Source organism: Microcaecilia unicolor, chromosome 1, assembly GCF_901765095.1.
Source record: "Microcaecilia unicolor chromosome 1, aMicUni1.1, whole genome shotgun sequence".
Classification (NCBI taxonomy): domain Eukaryota; kingdom Metazoa; phylum Chordata; class Amphibia; order Gymnophiona; family Siphonopidae; genus Microcaecilia; species Microcaecilia unicolor.
The window spans coordinates 127,664,908-127,686,428 of record NC_044031.1 but is presented as its reverse complement, the minus strand read 5'-3'; the positions used below and the strand labels follow the sequence as shown (position 1 = coordinate 127,686,428).

At 41.2% G+C, this 21,521-nt stretch overlaps 1 long non-coding RNA gene across 1 annotated transcript in view; it reads right to left on the bottom strand.

Annotated features, from left to right (window-relative positions):
* LOC115468402 overlaps positions 1-21,521 on the bottom strand; it is a 100,267-nt gene that overhangs the window by 19,628 nt on the left and 59,118 nt on the right. The window contains exon 3 of the long non-coding RNA XR_003941860.1: positions 16,141-16,187. This is a non-coding gene — a long non-coding RNA (uncharacterized LOC115468402). The remainder of the gene's footprint in view (positions 1-16,140; positions 16,188-21,521) is intronic.

Genomic DNA, 21,521 nt, shown 5'->3' with positions numbered 1-21,521 from the left:
TCAAATACTTATTTCCCCCACTGTAACTTTGTAAGTCTATATGCTTTGAAAATGAGCCTGTATATCATTTCAAACTTTGGGGCGAGGCATTTATTACTCAGGTCATGAAAATGACAAAAGGCCAAGATGTCCCTGCTGAGATCAAAAGCTTGTTTATGAAGTTAAGGGCCCTGTTTATTAGCATTTTTAGTGTGAATTAATGCTAGAGACACCCATATATTCCTATGGGTGTCGCTAGCGTTAGCATACACTAATTTTTAGCATGTGCTAAAAAATGCTACAGCATCTTAGTAAACAGGCCCTAAGAGTCTTTCAGGCACTCTCAAGCTAGAACATATCTTGTCTGTGTCTGAAGCTGATATATTTCTCACAGATTTTACTTCTCCAAAACACCTGTACCTCTTAAAGAGACAGCACACATTAGAAAGCGTTTTGGCATAAGAAACCTAGGGGTCCTTTTACTAAGGTGCGCCGAAAAATGGCTAGCGGTAGTGTAGGCGCAGGTTTTGGGCATGCACCAATCCATTTTTCAGCATGCCTGTAAAAAAGACCTTTTTAAAATTTTTGCCGAAAATGGACATGCGGCAAAATGAAAATTGCTGCACGTCCATTTTGGGTCTGCGATCTTACCGCCAGCCATTGACCTAGTGGTAAAGTCTCACACAGTAACCGGGTGGTAATGACCTACGTGTGTCAAATGCCATTTGCAGCGCATCCAAAAATAAAAATTATTTATCGGACGCACACTAAAAATGAAATTACCGCAAGAGTCATGTGGTAGCCGGGCAGTAACTTCATTTTTGCGTTCATAGACGCTTACGCAGCTTAGTAAAAGGGCCCCCTACTCTCAATATAAAGAGTTCTGAACAACAAGACATCCGAGTTCTTGGCATGCCACAACTAAATCTCACATTGAAAAAAAAAGAAACTGGATTTTGATGAAATAAAATTCTTGGAAGGAAGCTTTTGAATTGATTTAAGTTATCTTACACCCCTATCTTACTTTGCTCTCAGATGCTAGTCAGTCTGTATGTGACACGAGAAATGCTTGAATGTTCCGAATGTGGAGTAAGTTTATCAGTGCGAGAAATAAATTCTCTTCTTTAAAGCAGACAAGGGGATTAAAATGTCTCTCTTTCCTCTCTGCTGCATCCATCTTTTAAACAATGGACGGGGAGTTTCACATTAGTAAAAGCAGAATAAACCACAAAATCAAGGCCCAAATATAGAAAATTTCACATAATGAAGAATCATGTGTAGTTAGTCAATTTCCAAACTATATATTTTCCCTATTGTAGGTATAATTTTTTTTTGTACTGAAAGAAACTTTTTCCCACGGGAACACTACATTGAAAATCTCAAGGATTAGCCCAAATCCCCCAAAATGATATAAAATAACATGTGTGCTAGAGAGAAGAGTTTATCCTCAGTGACAGTCCCCGGCCTCCAGTTCGTAAATTATGAAGATAAAGAATGCATCTGGATAATCACATCTTCCAATCGGATTCCTGCCTTTTCTTTTACCTCCAGTCTGATCACATGCAACATGATATGGAATGAATGCATCACTTTTAGCGGACTCACTAGGCATCTGAGATTAACAATGGTATGCTTGCGTTTTTAAAATGAGCAAACGATCCAAAAACAGCAGAAGTAAAATATGCAACTTAGTACTGTTTTTTCTGCACTAGCCTGTATTCTAGGCTGGGCACTTTAAGAAAAGATGTACTGTTAAGATTTGTGAAGAATATATTAATATATCAGCTGAACTTTTACATTACTAGCCAGCAGTATTCTTCAGCAGTTCATACTATATAAATGTAGAAAATGCCATATATCTGTGCTTCCTGGACCAAAATGTGTAAATTAATCAGAAGGTACAGTCACTATTATCAAACATGTCCCAAGAATTCTGCTATATGAATATCCTGGAGTTAAAAATCTGCAGTCCTCAAGGACAAGATTTGGCAACCTTTGCATAAAATAAATGCCTGTCAACAAGATCTAATCATGTGCTACATTGCATTGCAAAACCCTGCTTGACATGGGCAACTTTGCCCTCCAATCTACCCCTTCACCTACGAGGGCAGCATTCTTCCCTCACTAAGTTCTGTTTTATTAAACAAGTCACACAAATTAACAGTGCATATACGTAAAATCTGACAAGAGTCAGAATCCTACTGCTAGGTTTGGCGACACAATTTGTAAGATTTGCATTCCTCAAGGGAAAGGGGATGGGTCTTGATATACTGCCTTTCTGCAGTTACAATCAAAGTGGTTTACATATTATATACAGGTACTTATTTTGTACCTGGGGCAATGAAGGGTTAAGGGGTCCTTTTACAAAGGCGCGCTCCACACTGAAAAATGGCTTGCGGTAGTGTAGGCACAGGTTTTGGGCGCGCGGTGAGCTATTTTTTAGCATGCTTGTATAAAAGGCCTTTTAAAAATTTTTGCTGAAAATGGACGTGCGGCAAAATGAAAATTGCCGCGCGTCCATTACATGCACCTGAAAATAAAAAAATATTTTTCAGACGCTCTTATCGGACGTGTGAAAAAAATGAAATTACTGAAAGAGTCACACAGTAGTCTGGCGGTAACTCCATTTTGGTGCAGGTTAGGCACGCGTAGACGCTTACGCGGCTTAGTAAAAGGGCCCCTTAGTGACTTGCCCAGAGTCACAAGGAGCTGCAGTGGGAATTAAACCCAGTTCCCCAGGATCAAAGTCCTCTGCACTAACCACTAGGCTATTCCTCAAATATCCAGCTATGTGCTCCTGCACTCCCACTTCAGGCTGCTCACCACTGGACTTCGTCTGTACTGCAACACCACTTCTTTTAAATTCTCTCCCCTTGACTCTGCGTACGAACATGCATGCATGTTTTGCAGGAAGCGTCATCAGGGGAACATTATTCTGTAGCGGGAACAGCTCAACTTCTACCTTCACCCAGCCGAGACGTGCTGTTCCCGCTACAGAATAACGTTCCCCTGATGACGCTTCCTGTGAAACATGCATGCATGTAGGGAACCAAAAATGCAATGAAGACAGAAAACATTCTGTGAATCACGTTTATTTTACTGCACGTCATTGAATGGACTGGAGCCCCAGCTGGACTAAGTTGGATCAACTACCACCACCTCACAGCACCAAGATAAGTAGCCCATCCTACGCTGAAGTCTATTTAAAAAGATATGCTTTTTGAAGCTTTGACTTGTACAAAGTTTGCCAATGTATAAGAACTGTTGACAATAGTAACACTATAGCATCACAGGTAGGAGGTAGGCGCTGGTGCTATGATGTCAGGTCGGATATGAAGCAATTCAGGACTGCCCCCAGTGAAAGCTACCCAATCACTGAGCACCATTAGCATATTATATAAAAAATCGCACATAGCATTGTAGTTTTTTATGTTTTTTTTGTAGGTAATACTAACCTAATAATAGGAAAACTGAACGTTGTTGCATACCCCAGAGGAGTTTTGCTATTAAATTTTAACTGCCAGGCCCTTGATCATTCTTCTAACTTTTGGAGATCCCTTCTCATAGTTTCTACTCCCTCCAGGGTATCCACTCTATTGACTATCTTCGTGTCATCTGCAAAAAGGCAAACCTTTCCTTCCAACCCTTCTCTCACAAATATATTAAACAAAATGGGCCCCAGCACCGACCCCTGAGGAACCCCATTGCTCACCATCCTTTCCTCCGAGTGGATTCTATTTACCACCACCCTCTGCCACCTGTCGGTCAACCAGTATCCAGTTCACCACTTTCGGTCCTAAGTTCAGCCCTTTCAGCTTATTCAGCCCTTACAATTTAAGAACACCACATTACAGAATACACTTGGCGAGTTGTGCGTGTAAATCTTGATTAATGCCAATCAGTGCTGATAATTGCATGTTAACATCCAATTGACAGCGCTGATTGGCTAGTTAACCAATTAAGTTAAACCAGTGCCGTAGCAAGGGCGGCTGACACCCGGGGCGGGTCGCCGTTGCACACCCCTCCCCCGGAGCGCATTCTTACTAGCATAGGAAAGCGGGGAGCGGGCGGGAGGGCCGATCCGCCCCAACTGCACGTCGCTGGGAGCTGCATCGGCTCCGCTGGTTCCCTGCTCTCTCTGCCCCGGAACAGTTAGTAACCTGTTCCAGGGCAGTGGGAGCAGGGAACCAGCGGAGCCGACACCCCCCCAGCGGCATGCACCCGGGGCGGACCGGCCCATCGTCCCCCCCTTCCTACGCCACTGAGTTAAACACATTGTTATAGAATTATACTTCAATTTCAATGCATAAAGTAAGGCATAATATATAGAATCCTGGGGTAAGCGCCTAAATTAGGTGCAGATCCCCCAAATTTGATAATACTGTACATAAATTCTTGGAATGCCCATACCTCTTCTTGTGGCCACGCCCCCTTTTTGGATCCACTCACAAGAATTTAAGGGCACATCTTTATAGAACATGCCTAGAAAGATGTGTGCATAAGTTCTAATGCTTGCCAATTACCGCTCAATTACTGGTGCTAATTGGTTCATTATTCAATTAAATTGTGTGTGCAATTTGGGCGTGCGCCATATATAAAATCCAGGGGTAAACAATAACCTATACTGGCCTGTTCTTTGCTGGACTCCTGGCGTCAGTGAACCCATCGGTGTAACACTGAGTGTGCCTCCTGTCACTCCGTGCACCTCTATTTGGCAAATCTGTTGACATTTCTTTTCCTGGTATTTCTGCAGTGGGGAAGGGGCTCAGGGTTCCTGCTCTGCTTCCTACCACTTAGGGAGACCGATGTAACAAGGTGCGTTATGCTTACTTCCAACCTTTTAGTGCACATTTTTGGTACTTTTGATTTAGTACAAAATACTGAGTGGTGTAGAATGGGTAAATATAATCGATTTTTTACTCTTTCAAAAAGTACAAAGATCAGGGGACACTCGAGGAAGTTATGTAATACTACTTTTAAAACCCACAGATTGTAATACACTATTACATTTTTCTAGTTGTCATCCGTGCAAGCTGCATGAAGGAATCTCTGTAGGCCAATTTTTACGTTTAAAATGGATTTGTTTATCAGTACAGGAATTTAAGTATTAAACTGCCAATTTGTTTCAAAAGTTTGTATAACGTTACTATCCCTATACTGTTTTTAAAAAGGCTTATCAATGAGCCCGGTGAGGGTAAAGAGTCCATCTGCTGTTACGTGCTATCCAGGAACTGAGTGAGATTAACGTGTTTTATCGTATCCCCTTATGGTTCATCGAGTTCGTGCAGTGATTTTGAAATATTGGCATGTTCTTCAGTTACATCAGTGTTTCTCCTCTTCCCCACTATTTGCCTTTAAAAAGTGATAGGAATCTTAGGGATATTTTGGTTCCATCTTATCATCCCCCTCTGCAACCCTGTGGGGCTCCTTTACTAAGCCAAGTAAGCATCTACGCACGCCCAACGCACGCCAAAATGGAATTACCGCCCGGCTACCGCATGGCTCTTGCAGTAATTTCATTTTTGGCAGCATCCGAAAAATAATTTTTATTTTCGGATTAACGTATTGGATGCGCGCCATGGCATTTGACGCGCATTGGTCATTACTGCCTGGTTACCGCGTGAGACTTTACTACTAGGTTAATGGCTAGCGGTACGGTCTCAGACCCAAAATGGACGAGTGGCAATTTTCATTTTGCCGCACGTTCATTTTTTAGGAAAAATTTTTAAAAAGGCACTTTTTTGTAAGTGCGCTGAAAAATAATTCTGCGCACACCCAAAACACTCGTCTACACTACCACAGGCCATTTTTCAGCACACCTTAGTAAAAGGACTCCTCAGTGACTTCTGAGATTGTTAAAGGTCATTTTCCAAGTGGACACTGCAGTGTTTGTGGGTCTTCTTTTTCTGGTCCTCCATTGCTTCTGAATGCAATTACTAACTGTTTTCACACTACCTACATGTCAGACTTCTCAAGCAGTATTTGCTATCTAGTGCCTGTGCCTTTTGGTATATGTTGGTAAGATTATGAGACCTTTAAAGACTAGGTTAACTGCTCATTCTGCCTCGCCTCACCCTATGCTTGGAATCAACTTCCTGAGCCCTTACGCCAAGCCCCCTCCCTACCCATCTTCAAATCCTTGCTCAAAGCCCACCTCTTCAATGTTGTTTTCGGCACCTAACCTTTATACCTTTCAGGAAATCTAGACTGCCCCTATTTGACTGACTGTACATTTGTCCTTTAGATTGTAAGCTCCTTTGAGCAGGGACTGTCCTTCTATGTTAAATTGTACAGCGCTGTGTAACCCTAGTAGCGCTTTAGAAATGTCAAGTAGTAGTAGTAGTAGATGGCTACAATGCCAGGATTGTATTGCACTGTTTGGCTTTGTCCCACTCTTTTAATGATCTATGTTTTGCTACTATAAAAGTACTTACCTCTTCTCCATGAGAAGGTGACCTTAACGCCTGTCCTTTACAAAGAGAGAAATGATGGATGCTTAGATTATCCAGTTGAGAACCTAATGACCTGAATAGGTCTATTGGTAAGTAACTGTCTGTGGTTTCTAATATTGATATCTATGGGGGTGGTCAATAAAGTCTGTTGTGATTACGTTTTGGCATCATCACATATTAGACGTCATCTGCCTCTTTAAAACTTGCTGTAGTCCTCTTCTCTTCTGCTTAGAGCTGCCATTAAGAAGATCGGTGCTTCATTGCTTTGAAGATTTGTGAGTCATTAAGTATTTTTATCTTTTAATAGTATTGTGTTGGTGGTTTTACAAATATATTGAAAGTTACATCTTTTGTAGTTTCCGGCAGTCCTATATTTATTTAGTTATTTATGAATTTGTATCCCACGTTTCCCCACCTATTGGTAGGTTCAATGTGGCTTACAAGATTCTGGAGTAAACTGGTTACAGTTTGTACAGAACAACGTTACAATTTATATTGACCAATGCGATTAACAGATGTCGTGATTATGACAGGTTTTATGTGTTCGTATTTGTTTCAGGTAAGTCCGTTAAGTGTTAGGGATGAATTGGGCGACGGAAGCTTAGTTTAGTTTCTGTTCATTGTCATTGTCTTGTGTTGTTATTCAGTAATCTGGTAGGCTAATTTAATATGCTTGCAACAACTCAGGAAGCAGGCCGTATGCTGAAACACCTTGGTTTCATTGTTGGCATTGGGCGTTACTGTTTAGTTTGGTGCTGACGTCTTGTTTCAGATAAGTGATCGCAACTTATTCTACTTATTTCTGGATTGCTGGGATTCTATATTTGATACATAGGATCCTGTTTACTAAGCTGCGCTAGCATTTTTAGTACACACTAAATACTAGAGTGGTCCATATATTCCTATGGGTGACGTAGAGGAGCATTTTCGAAAGGGATGTCCGCGTTCTGATGATGACATCCTCGCAAAACGTCCCCATCCAGGGGCGGGGAAACCCGTATTTTCGAAACAAGATGAACGTCCATCTTTCATTTCGATAATACGGTCAGGGACGTACAAATCCTGAAATCTGGTTGTTCCTAGACAGGGGTCGTTTCTGATTTTTGGCGATAATTGAAACCAAGAACATCCATGTCAGAAGCGACCAAATGCAAGCCATTTAGTCGTGGGAGGAGCCAGCATTTGTACTGCACTGGTTCCCCTGACATGCCAGGGCTCCCTAGGGGGCACTGCATTGGACTTCAGAAATTGCTCCCAGGTACATAGCTCCCTTACCTTGTGTGCTGAGCCCCCCAAAACCCACTACTGTACACCACTACCATAGCCCTTACAGGTGAAGGGGGACACCTAGATGTGGGTACAGTGGGTTTCTGGTGGGTTTTGGAGGGCTTGCTGTTTCCTCCGCAAACGTAACAGGTAGGTGGGAGATGGGCCTGGGTCCGCCTGCCTGAAGTGCACAGTACCCACTAAAACTGCTCCAGGGACCTGTATACTGCTGTCATGGACCTGAGTATGACATCTGAGGCTGGCAATCAATATTTTGGAAGATATTTTTTTGAGGGTGGGAGGGGGTTAGTGACCACTGGGGGAGTAAGGGGAGGTCATCCCCGATTCTCTCCAGTGGTCATCTGCTCATTTCGGGCACGTTTTTGTGCCTTAGTCGTAAGAAAAGCACGATCAGGTAAAGTCGTCCAAGTGTTCATCAGGGACATCCTTGTTTCTTTCGATTATGGGTCAAGGATGCCCAAGTGTTAGGCACGAACAAGTCCCGCCTTCGCTACGCCTCGGATACACCCCCTTGAACTTTGGCTGTCCTTGCGACAGAAAGCAGTTGGGGACGTCCAAAATCGGCTTTCAATTATACTGATTTGGATGACCCTGGGAGAAGGACGTCCATCTTCCGATTTATGTCGAGAGATGGGCGTCCTTCTCTTTCGAAAATGAGTCCACTTGCGTTTAGTGAATGCAAAAAATGCTAACACGCCCTTAGCGCTGCTTAGTAAACAGGGCCCATAGTGTAATCTTTATATAGTAAAAAGATTTTTTGTAGTTTGGGAAGGAGTGACAAATGATTTGAAATTTAACTTGAGTCTTGGACTTGGAATAGTTGTGCGCTATATGAAGTCCAATGACCATGTTATTTATGTTTATGATGTCACCCTTCTCTTTTTACACATTTTATATTTTGGTTAAACTTATAGCTGTGTTTAGTTTGTAAGTCACCCAGATACCTTCTCTCTTTTATTATTAAGGGCCCTGTTTACTAAGCAGTGTTATAGGCGCGTTAACATGCACGCACTTTAACCATGTACGTGCCTATAATATCCCTATAGGTGCCTTCATAGTTAGCATGCGCACTAAGTGTAGGCGTGCTAAAAACACGAACACACCTCAGTAAACAGGGCCCTTAGTGACCAATACTGAAAGGGTAGGTTTGATATTCCTCTTGCTTTTTATTACTTTTAAAACAAACATCAGGAAATATTTTTTCACTCAACGAATAGTTAAAGCTCTGGAATTCATTGCCAGAGGATGTGGTATCAGTGGTTAGTGTATCTGGGTATCATAGATTTCAGTAACTTTCCCAATGGGCTAAAACAGATATTAAACAATATGGGAGACAGTAAGGATCCTTGTGGGACCCCACAGCCCGATGACCAAGGGGAAGAGCTCTCGTGGTTGACGGACTACCAGAAAGACCAATTTAATTTTATCTACATAACAGTTACAGCAGTCCAACTGGGACAAGAGACTTTGTACTACTAACCAAAAGACAGATGGATCAAGATAGATCCTGAGTTTCCTTAATTTTTCCAATAATAAAAAGGATTTTATTAAACTACCGCATTGATCTGTAACTCAAGTGACCAAATACTTGTACAAAAATACCCAAAACCTTCAGGCTAGAATTGAACTTAAAATTGGCCTTGTCTAACCTAAACAGATCATTATTCTAGATGTCATCCCGATGATCCTGTTTTATCTCTATTCAATTTCAAAAAAATGTCTCAAAATCCAATGATCTATTAAATCAATACAATCCTGTATTCTAGCGGAAGTTTCTCCAACAGTCTAGGAAATTGGGAGTAGAAGCATAAAATCATCTGCATAAAAGGAACATTAAGGGCCCTATTTACTAAGGCATACTAATGTTTTTAGCTTGCGATAAACGCTAGAGACACCCTTAGGAACATATGGGTGTCTTTAGCGTTTAATGCGTGCTAAAAACACTAGCATACCCTTGGCGCAGCTTAGTAAACAGGACCCTAAATAAAATGGGGGATAGTGGTGATTTTTGAGGGTCACTACATTGCATTCTATATGTTTAGTGAAGTTCCCTGCATCTTCACCCTCTAGGATCTTTGGTTCAATCCCCACCCCCCCCAAACCAGTACAAAATATTTCCCATAATTCCAATCTCATTTAACATTGACAACAAATTATTTATTTATTTATTGCATTTGTATCCCACATTTTCCCACCTATTTGCAGGCTCAATGTGGCTTACAATACATCATGAATGGTGGAAGTATATTAGAAAATAGACATTTAGTGTAACAGAAGAATCTTGGGTAACATGATAATGAAGAAGCATGATAATAGTATAACAAGCAGATATAACAAGCAGATATTATAAAACAATTCTGAATATATGTGGAGGAGTGGTGTATGGTCCACTAAGTCAAAAGCACTGGAAAGGTCGAATTGCATAAGGATAGTCTTTTGTCCTTTACCCAAGAAAAGACCTTCAGCTAACAAAGAGCCCAAAACTGTTTCTGGGCTGAGATGGGCGACTGGCAAACCAGTGTTCTTAGCATGATTAAGAGTATTAAGTTTGAAAATGGGCCTGCCCAGATCTAAGCAACAAGATACAAATACAGATGACTATGTGTATGCATGACTATATGCAACAGAGGGTTTGGAAAGAATTCCATGAACCATGCGTTCCCCACCTATTAAAAATTGGTGTTATGTTGCCCACTCTCCAATTTTCAGGTACTATAGATGATTTTGATGATAGTTTAAAAAATGGTAATGGCAGGTCTGCAATTTCATTTTTCAGTTCTGTCAGCACGCTGGAATGTATACCATCTGGTCCAGTTGATTCGTTAATTCTTGGTTTGCAAATTTGCCTTATTACATCTTTCAGGTTTACCGAGATTTATTTCAGTTCCTCCAAATCATCACCTTTAAATATAATTTCTGGCATAGCTATCTCCCTTACAACTTTTTTCAGTAAGGACTGAAGTAAAGATTTAATCTGTCTGCTATGGCCTTGTCTTCCCTAATGCCCCTTTTATTTCTCAATCATCTAATGGCCCAACTGACTCCCTCATAGGCTTGCTTCAAATATATCAGAAAAGTTTGTTGGAAGTTTTTGCTTCTATGGCAACCTTCTTAAATTCTCTCTTTGCTGGCCCTGCAAATGCTTTGCACCTAACTTGCCAGTACATATGTTGTTTCCTGTTTTCTTCAGAGCTACAGATAAAATTAAAAGAAGAGTGGATTTTTCAGCATAAGCACATTAATGACAAAGAACGTGGCAGCATGCTACCTCTGAAGTTGTGAATAGGGGGCCTTCCACAGTACCAAATTAATACAGAATCTCCTGAGGTGAAACCTTAAAACTAGATGTCTTCAAGTCCTCTTGATGGCACAGCCAGGAGACCTAATGGTGTAATTTTTGCTATGCCAGAGGTCTAATGGAAATTAAAAAAAAAAATTACATATTCCATATACTAATGTAAACCACCTCACAGTGTATTTGTCACACACTAACATTTAAGCACAAAAGGTGTGAGCACACTTATGTGAAACACTACTTTGCAACAAAACCATCACACAGATCAAAACTCAGAAGTCAGTGACTAAAACTGCTGCTTTCTGTGTTCCCCTAGGACCAAGGCAACTGTGAGTGACATCCGCAATGCATTATAAATGTGTAATTACCATTTAAATTAAGTTAGAAGGGCTGGTTGTAAAATAGGAAAAGAAAGAGACATTTCCTTAAAGCCAACCAAGGGTTGACATTTCTGACAAGATCATCCTAGGGGCTAATAAAGCTATCGTTATTCTGCCACTCATCCTTTCCCCATTTAGCCCTGAATCCCCTTTGCTGGGCAACTGAGAGAAAAAAATGATATAATACACATCTTCCATAATTATTTTGTCTTTCATTTGACACTAGTATTTTTCAAACACACTTGAACATCATATGTATTTAGCATTAGAGAGCCGAAAGAAATGAGAACGTGAATGCACAAACCTGAAAACTTCAGGTGCAGTATTACTTTTCAGAACCAGCTCGACTATTCTCACAAAACTGAGACCAAACTACCATCGGCGGAGGGTACACTAACATTCACAGTATCGTGTATCATTTTATACAGAAAAGCCATTAGGTTAGCAGCAGGAAACTACCCAGGCTAAGAAAAGCAAAACCAACAAAATCCTCATTAGCCTGTACTGAAATACATTTTAAAAAATCCAATTATTTGAAATCTACTGATTGTGATGTGCCATGAATTAAACATGCACCACAGTCACAGCAATAAAATGTCTTGTTTTCAATACAATTATCACTGGATAAATCGTAAGCAGTTTAGTGGCTGCCAATATTTTTCAATTAAAGCACAATTCTTGTTTCATTTTGGGATGGCGGGGTTCTTCCTGCTACTTCTGTTTTAAAATGGCACATCACGGTCCCCAACTAATTCTGAGCACCTCTGCTATTGATGCTGAGTATCTTACAGGCAAGGCATCTTCTGGGTAATTAATAAGTTGCCTAATTTCTGTAGCAGTTATGTGCACAAGTTATGCCTATTTTACAGAAGGAAACGTGAACGTTTTCTTAAAAAAAAAAAAGAATTTACTTCCCCTCCTCAGAGTAGCCACATCTGCTCTGAGGCTCACACAAATATACCCTGTTTCCCCGAAAATAAGACAGTGTCTTATATTAGTTTTTGCTCCCAAAGATGCACTAGGTCTTATTTTCAGGGGATGTCTTATTTTCGGGGAAACCCGGTAACATGATTGGATTATTGCAGTTCTTTACTCCAAGGCTTACCTCAATATCAGCTGCAGAGGCTACAAGCTGTTCAAAATACCGTACTACAGTAAAATTGCAGCTTCTTAGAGAAAATGGCCACTGCAACTTTTAGCAGTAGCTTCCTAAAATTTCAGCAGCCTTTTTAATTTCACAGCAGCAAGACAAGAAATCAGCATTAAGTAAATTAAGGGGAAGCCTTGATACAGCTTGGTGAAACATGAGTCGGCACAACAATCCCCCTACAACGAAAAAGAAGGAGACTGAGCAATACAGTGCACAGAATCTCCATTTACCTACCGTAAGGTAAGTACAGCATTCTAAAGTAAGCTTAGTCCTTAGGGTTCCTAATACACTCTTCTCCCCCTTCCCCCCATGTACCTTCTGTTGGGACACTCACCCAGTTTTAAAGATGTCAGGAGGCTGCCGAACGTCTGTGGGGAAGGGCAGCGATGGCTTGACTACAGCCTTTCCCTTCAATGTCCCGCCCTCGCGGAAACAGAAATACCTCATCAGAGGAAGGCGGGACACTGACGGGAGAGACTGGACTCGAGCTGCCGCAGCGACCTAAAATAACAGCTGAGCTTTAAACACAGGGCGGCGTGTCCGGAACGGAATGGAAGGTAATATGTCGGGGAGTTGAGGGCAGGCTCAGCCGGGGGGCAGGAGGCGGAAGATACAATTTGGAGCTAGGTCTTACTTTCAGGGGAGGCCTTATATTTAGCAATTCAGCAAAACCTCTACTAGGTCTTATTTTCAGGGGCTGTCTTATTTTCGGGGAAATAGGGTACCAGCAAATTTTATCTGCATTTGCGCTTTTCTTTAATTTTAAACAAATGCAGCCCAGACTCTGGGGCCCTTTTTCTAAAGCTTACCCTAGAATTCTATAAAAAGCCACTAAAAATTCCATGTGCAATTTCATCAAACAACAAGCCAATTAACGCCAATAATTGAGATCTTAAGCAATTATTGGTGCTATAGAATAAAGAATAAAGGGGACCCGAATCTAATTTAGGCAGGGGGATTTACACTGTTTCATTAGTGCAAACGATCACGCCTAAATGTAGTCGCAGTTCTCGGCGCTAAGCTCCATTCTATAAACAGAGCCTAACTTTAAGCGCCATATATAGAATAGCGCTAATTGCTAAGGGGGACTTTTACTTAGGCATGCTGGCGTTTTTAGAGCGCACTAAACAATAAAGACGCCCATAGGAATACATTGGCATCTTTAGCATTGAGCGCACGCCTATTTTTATCGTGCGCTAAAAACACCAGCACACCTTAGTAAAAGACCCCCTAATTTTTGTTAGGTACCATTTATAGAATTTAATCCTTAGTGTGCACTAAATGCTAAGAAGCCCATAGGTATAAAATGGGGCTTCATAACATTTAGCACACACCAATTCTGTTAGTGTGAACTAAGCTTTACTAAAAGGGCCCCTCTGTCCCGACTCCACTCCTGGAAATGCTTCAGCTCCTTCCTGGTAAAAGCATGTAACCCACAAAGAGCCCAGGAAATTTTAAATGGCTTGTAAAATGATGCTCTTCATGTCCTAGTTACCTCAGGCAGCGTTAAATATTTTGATACCCAGGCCTTGAAATTTTGTAATTAAGGGCCCTGTTTACTAAGCCGCGCTATAAGCATGCTAGCGTTTTTAGCAGATGCTAAACGCTAGTAAATAGGGCCCTTAATATTTTAAAATTTAAAACCACAAAATGTAAAAAAAAAAAAAAATAGTTGAATTTTTTAAAATTCCCCATGGAAAGTTTATTTCTATGAAATAAAACAATAAATTATTTTTTTAAATTTAAAGATATCACAATGAACATGTTCTTTACATATATCAGGAGCACTTACAAGCACAATGAACAGTGGACATCACTCAATTAGAATGCTAGGATTCTGGACCATATAAGTGTGGTTTCATTGTGCCACACCACACCGTATGCTCTTCGGTGAAGAGAAATTTGGAAACCAAAATAACTTGAAAAGATTGCTTTTGAAGTCTATTAACCCTACCACCTTTCCTTCCCTGGTGACTCCACAGCTCACACAGGGTCCAATGAGTGCCCTTCTATTTCATGGTCTCCTTGCACTGGACTGACCAAGGGCAGAGAGCAACTGAGATCAGTTAACACTGGAAAGAAGAAAATCTGATTTGATTTATTTTTCATATAATACAGTGCTGCAGGCTAAAACTATTAATAGCACAGAAAAATATAGTTGGAGATCAATCCAGACCTTCAGGCACATTTTATTCAACCATACACTCTTTCTGCATGGAAGGGATTTCTATTTAATGTTCCCTCTAGAACTGTTTCTGATTCCTAAGATTGCAGTTTTGCATGAATACAGACACTTTTTTGATAAAACAAAGCTATAGCCTCCATGGATCAAATCATCACCCACGGCCAAGTCCTCCACCAAATTCACCATTCTCACTGCTGAATACTTAAATAATTCCCCTGAATTCCATACAGCAACTAGTGGCACAAAATACTCTACATGCAAAGGGATTGGATTAGCTCATACAGAGTATGTCACATGACATCATAACCACTAATGATCACATTCCATAAGTGTGACTAAACAAACATGGTTTCTCCTAGAAGTTAAAGGCAATTGTAAAGGAACCACCATTTTTCTTTTAATAATGGCAAGCAGTAAATATGTGAAAGGCAATTCTATTAGATAAATAAACAGTGTACTAGAGGGTCCTTTTACTAAGCTGCGGGAAAAATTTTCCTGCGCGCCGGGGTCCTTTTTACCGCAGTGGGTTAAGAGCCCCTTAAAAAAATGGCCATGCGGTAAGATTACTCTTACTGTGTGGCCATGCAGGGGGAGCACTTTGCGGTAAGGGCTCCTGCGGTAACCTGGCAGTAACTGGGCAGCACACAGCAATGCCCGATAACCGCCAGGTTAGCGCCGCATTATAAAATAAATTTTTTTCTGGCGTGCTGGAAATGGTGCACGCTCAAGACAGAACTACCGCCAGCAGCGGCGTTGGGCCAGCGGTAGTTCTGGGTTAGCATGCAGTAAACCCACACTGGGCTTACCGATGCTTTGTAAAAGGTCCCCTTGGTTTACAGAAGAGTAGTGTTTATGTGCGAAACTGGTGCCAATAAATGGCCTTTATGCGTGTAAGTGCTGGCACTATTCTTATAAACCAATGCTTCTAATCCACATAGGGGTCCTTTTACTAAGCTGCGATAAGCAATTGCGATCATTGACTGGTGCATTTAGTGCACCCAGTTACGCCAGGCATTGGTCTGTTTTGAGCAGGGACTGTCTTTTCTTCATGTTCATTTGTGAAGCGCTGTGTACGACTGGTAGCGCTAAAGAAACGATTTATAGTAGTAGTAGTCATAAGTGGGCATGCCTAGCTTTTGGCGCACCAATGTGAATTTGGGCTAATATTCTATAACAGCTTAGGCACACCCTTAAACCATTGCAGAATTGGTGCTAAGCACATGCCATTGTGACACCTACATTCTGGGGCCAGTTCATTGAATTGTCACCTTAGCTTATACTGGTTATATATTTCTACTTGTCAAGTCTGCACAGACAGCAGGGGTTCTACTGTATTTCTTCTAATTTTAACTCTGTATAGCCATTACACAGGAAATTATTACTCATACTAACAGAAGCTTAATTTCACATACCGTATTTCTTGCGTATCTCATCATGCTTTGCCTTCCTTTCATTCTTCCTATAATAGGAATTAGAATACAACAAATATTACACTTTTGTAACCCGATGAGAGGAAGAAGACCATTTTCATAATAATGTTTCCAAAGGCACAAAATGGGGGAAGAACATCTTTGAAAGCATATATACAAAGAATGTAGTAAATCCCTGTGTTGTTTCACATCATTAAGGGGCCCTTTTACTAAGCTGCGGTAAAAAGTGGCCTGTGCTACTTTTGGCATGTGAAATTGGCATGCACTGGGCCATTTTTTAACACAGCGGGAATAAGGTCTTTTTCAAAATGGGGCAGTAAATGGCTGTGCGCTGATATTAAAATTAGCGTGCGGCTATTTACTGTCTGAGCCCTTACTGCCACCTATTTAGAAGGCGATAGGGCTCATGCGCTACTTGTGTGGTAATCTGGCAGCGCACAGCAATGTGGCTGCACTGTCAATTACCGATGAGAATGTCCCCCATGGTAGAAAATTATTTTCTACCATGGGAAACTGTGCACGCCCAACTTTGGAACTACCGCTGGGTGCCCACGCTACACCGGCAGTAAGGTCAATTTGGCATATGCTACCTGCGTGGTAGCTCTACTACGGCTTAGTAAAAGGTCCTCCAAGTTAGAAAGTTCTGATGGGAAAATCAAATAGTCTCAAACATTTGAGCTATCAGAGAAGATCACAGCCCTTGTACTAATTATCTACATGGTATCTGGAAAAAACGGGACTCCTTACATAGTTTCAAAGTATTTTGCAATTTTTTAAAAACTTAGTATGACCTTTGAAAATATATTAGTATATGGGTTTTTTTTCTTATTTAATTCATAACTTGCGTTCAAAGTGTCCTCATTCAGCCTTGACACATTCATGTAGTCTTCGATACTACTGAGCTGTTGACTCTATGAATTCTAGGGTTTCATGAATTAAGAGCTCAACTGTTTTGTACGCTCAATGTGCTGGAGTTCCATCCTGTTGAAAAATAAAATACCTATAAATGTCTCAAATTTCAGGCAGAAATTTCTGCTGCAGTAGGACCTTTTGGATTATTAGGAAAAATGTTGGGGGTCCTGTTATTTCCTGACACCGTGTATATACTTAGATGCTAGCACAGTGAAGAGGACACCTTGGTAGTTTTGGTCTGGGGGCAGAAGTGAAGTTACTTACTTGTAGCAGGTGTTCTCTGAGGACAGCAGGCCGATATTTCTCACAACTGGGTGATGTCATCTGACAGAGCATGGTGTGGACTCTACCTAGTGCTCTGTCTCTTTAAGAGGCTTTTGGCAGCATACCCCATGCATGTGCGGGTGCCTTTCCGCCCAACGTACGAGCGCAGGACCAGCAGTCTAATGACATAGCTAGGAGGGAGGGTTTGTGAGAATGACTGGCTTGCTGTCCTTGGAGAACATCTGCTACAGGTAAGTAACTGGGTTTTCTCTGAGAATAAACAGACCATATCTTCTCACAACTAGGAGAAAGGCACTACTAGGCTCACCAAAAACAATACTAGGACAACAGGGACTTGCAACGGCAAGGCCTAAACAACCAATCAACCTAAAAACAAAATAAACTGGATGTGAAGGTGTAGCCTGGAACAGAAATAATGGGCCTAGGAGGGTGGAGTTGGATTCTAGACACCAAATAGGTTCTGCAGCACTGTCTGCCCAAACCAGCTGTTTTGCCAGGTATTCTGCTCAAGGCAATAGTGGGATGTGAACATCTAGACTGAAGACCACATTACAGCCTTGCATACCTCTTTGATACAGGCTGACCTCAGGTGGGCTACTGACACAGCCATGGCTCCGACATTGTGAGGCATGACATGATCCTTCAGAGTCAGCCCAGCTTAGGCATAAGCGAAAGAGATGCAGTCTGCCAGTCAACTTGATAACATGTGTTTGCAGATGACTACCCCCATCCTGTTTGGATTTAAAAAAAACCCAAAAGCTGGGTGGACTGTCTGGGCTTTAGTCTGTTCCAGATAGAAGGCTAAGGTTCACCTGCAGTCCAAGATGTGAAGTGCACTTTCGCCAGGATGGGCATGTGGTTTGGGGAAGAATGTTGGTAGAACAATCGACTGATTAAGATAGAACTCTGATACCACCTTAGGAAGGAACTTAGGGTGCGTGATGAGGAATACTCTGTTATGATCAAGCCTAAAGCTTACTGACTCTGCGAGCTGAAGTGACCTCCACCTAAAACAAGACCTTACAGAAACAAAGTCTCTCAAATGGAGCATTCATCAGCTGGGTGAGGTCAACGTTGTTCAAAAATACCATCTTGAAAGCCAAGACCAGATGCATTCCATGTATTAAAAAAGATGGAAAGAAAAGAAAACGACAGCCAGCGTGGTTAAAAGGTGAAGTGAAAGAGGCTATTATAGCCAAAAAAATGTCCTTCAAAGAATGGAAAAAAAGACCCATATGAAGAAAATGAGAAGCAACATAAGCATTGGCAAGTCAGATGCAAAGAACTGATAAAGAAGGCTAAAAGAGAATATGAAAAGAAACTTACCACAGAGATTAAAACTCACAGTAACAACTTCTACAGGTACATCAGAAGCAGAAAGCCTGCGAGGGAATCCATGAGACTGTTAAATCACGAAGGAGCAAAAGGGGCAATCAGAGAGGATATGGCCATAGTGGAGAAACTGAATGAGTTCTTTGCTTCAGTTTTTCTGGAATAAGATGTAAGACATTTACCTGTACTGGAAATGGTTTTCAAAGGTGATAATGAAGAGGAACGGAAAGAAATCTCGGTGAACCTAGAAGACGTACTGAGCCAAAATGACAAATTAAAGAGTAGTAAATCACCTAGACCAGATGGCATACATCCAAGAGTACTCAAAGAACTCAAGCAAGAAATTGCTGATCTGTTGTTAGTAATATGTAACCTGCCATTAAAATTGTCCTAGTACCTGAAGATTGGAGTGTGGTCAATGTAACACTGATTTTTAAAAAAGGTTCCAGGGGTGATCTGGGAAATTACAGACCGGTAAGCCTCTCATCAGTGCTGGGTAAAATAGTGGAAACTATTATAAAGAATAAAATTAGGGAACACATAGACAAACGTGGTTTAATGAATCAGCATGGGTTCAGCCAAGGGAAGTCTTCTCCCACCAATTTGCTTCCTTTCTTTGAAGGCGTCAATAAACATGTGGATAAAGGTGAGCTGGTTGATGTAGTGTTATTTAGATTTCCAGAAAGCTTTTGACAAAGTTGCTCATGACAGACTCCTGAGAAAATTAAAGAGTCAAGGGATAGGAGGCAATGTTCTGGTGTGGATTAGGAATTGGTTACTGGATAGAAAACAGAGAGTAGGGTTAAATGGTCATTTCCCTTAATGGAGGAGGGTGAATAGTAGAGTGCCGAAGGGATCTTTATTGGGACCGGTGCTATTTAACATATTTATAAATGATATGGAAATCGGAACAATGAATGAGGTGATTAAATTTGCAGATGAGACAAAACTATTGAAGGTTGTTAAAACACATACGGCGAAAAACCGCAGGAAGACCTTAGCCAATGGTTTTCAAGGGTGATGATGTAGAGGAACTGAAAGAAATCTCGGTGAACCTGGAAGACATACTGGCATCCAAATTTAATGTGGACAAATGCAAAGTGATGCACAGTGGAAAGAATAATCCGAATCATAGTTACCTGATGCTAGGGTCCATTTTGGGGGTCATCACCCAAGAAAAAAGATCTAGGTGTCATTGTAGATAATACACTGAAATCTTCTTCTCAGTGTGCAGCAGCAGCAGCCAAAAAAAGAAAACAGGATGCTAGGAATTACTAGGAAAGAGATGGTAAATAAGACCGAATATACTATAATGCCACGGTGTGACTTCACCTTGAGTATTGTGTTCAGTTCTGGTCGCCGTATCTCAAAAAAGATAAAGCGGAAATAGAAATGGTTCAAAGAAGAGCAGCCAAAATGATAAAGGGGATGGAATTCCTCTCATATGAGGAAAGGCTAAAGAGTCTTGGGTCTTCAGCTTGGAAAAGAGACGGATGATGGGAGATATGACTGAGGTCTACAAAATTCTGATTGGTGTAGAACGAGTAGAAATGAATCGATTTTTTTACTTGTTACAAAAGTATAAAAGACTAGGGGATACTCAAGGAAGATACACAAAAATACTTTTAAAACAAATAAAAGTGTATATGCCTTCCTATGCTTAGGCCGTTCCTAAGGGCTAGGCCTAAAGCCTGTACTTTGCTCAGTTTGGTTCTCACATATTAGCCTACTAACTCAGCATCTTGTGTAACAATCATTGCTTTCTCAGGAGCTGAGACCTGACATTTCATAACATTTAGTTTGCAGCTGAGTATGTTTTTCATATAAGGTGGATGTAACCTTGGCAGTTGCTGACAGGCTGAGGACACAGTGTGAGGGTTAAGGGAGATAGACAGAGAGAGGACACATGGGTATTGTTCTGGTTGTACACGCAGAACTGACACAGAACTCATAAGTAATTAACCAATGGCCACAGACTGTTCACGTGCAAACACATCAGGAGAGACTGATAGAATACATGACCAATCCATATATGGTATAAGGCTACCTAATGGTTTTGGTTTATGGGAAATCACATGATTTCTTGGAAAATGTAACTTGTAACAGTATATATGTGATGTCCGGGGCAGTATTAGCTGAGCAGACCTTGTCTTTCAGGATCTGCACAGCTGATTGGCAACCTGCTCCAGGGAGATAACTATTTTTTGTATTTGGCTCTGCAAGATATCAATAAAGATAATAACCGATTGCGCCTAACTGAGCCTAAGTGCTCTGTCTTACTATTTTTTGTGTTTTCCCCTCCCTGCGAGGGCTAAGGAAGGGAGAAAATAAATCACAAAAGGAAATATTTTTTTTTCACGCAACAAATATTTAAGCTCTGAAACTCTTTGCAGGAGGATGTATCAGGGTTTAAAAAAGGTTTGGACAAGTTCCTGGAGGAAAAGTCATAGTCTGCTATAGACACGTGGAAGCTACTGCTTGCCCTGGGATTGGTAGCATGGAATGTTGCCACTATTTGGGTTTCTGCCAGGTACTTGTGACCTGGCTTTGCCACTGTTGGAAACAGGATACTGGACTAGATGGACCTTTGGTTTGACTCAATATGGCTATTCTTATGTTTTTATGTAATGGAGCATGTAACTATGGTGGACAATTTGGAGAACACACTGGCAGAAGGTTACAAGGGGCCACCTTTCCTAGAAAAAAAATCAGTTTCCTCCTTACTTGTAAGTTGTCCGGAATATCTACCCTGGATGGCGGCTATGCTGTCTTGGAGCAAGTCAAAAGCTTGTCCCCTGGTTTGACTGGGGAGCTTGCTGGGGCTTCGGAGTGTG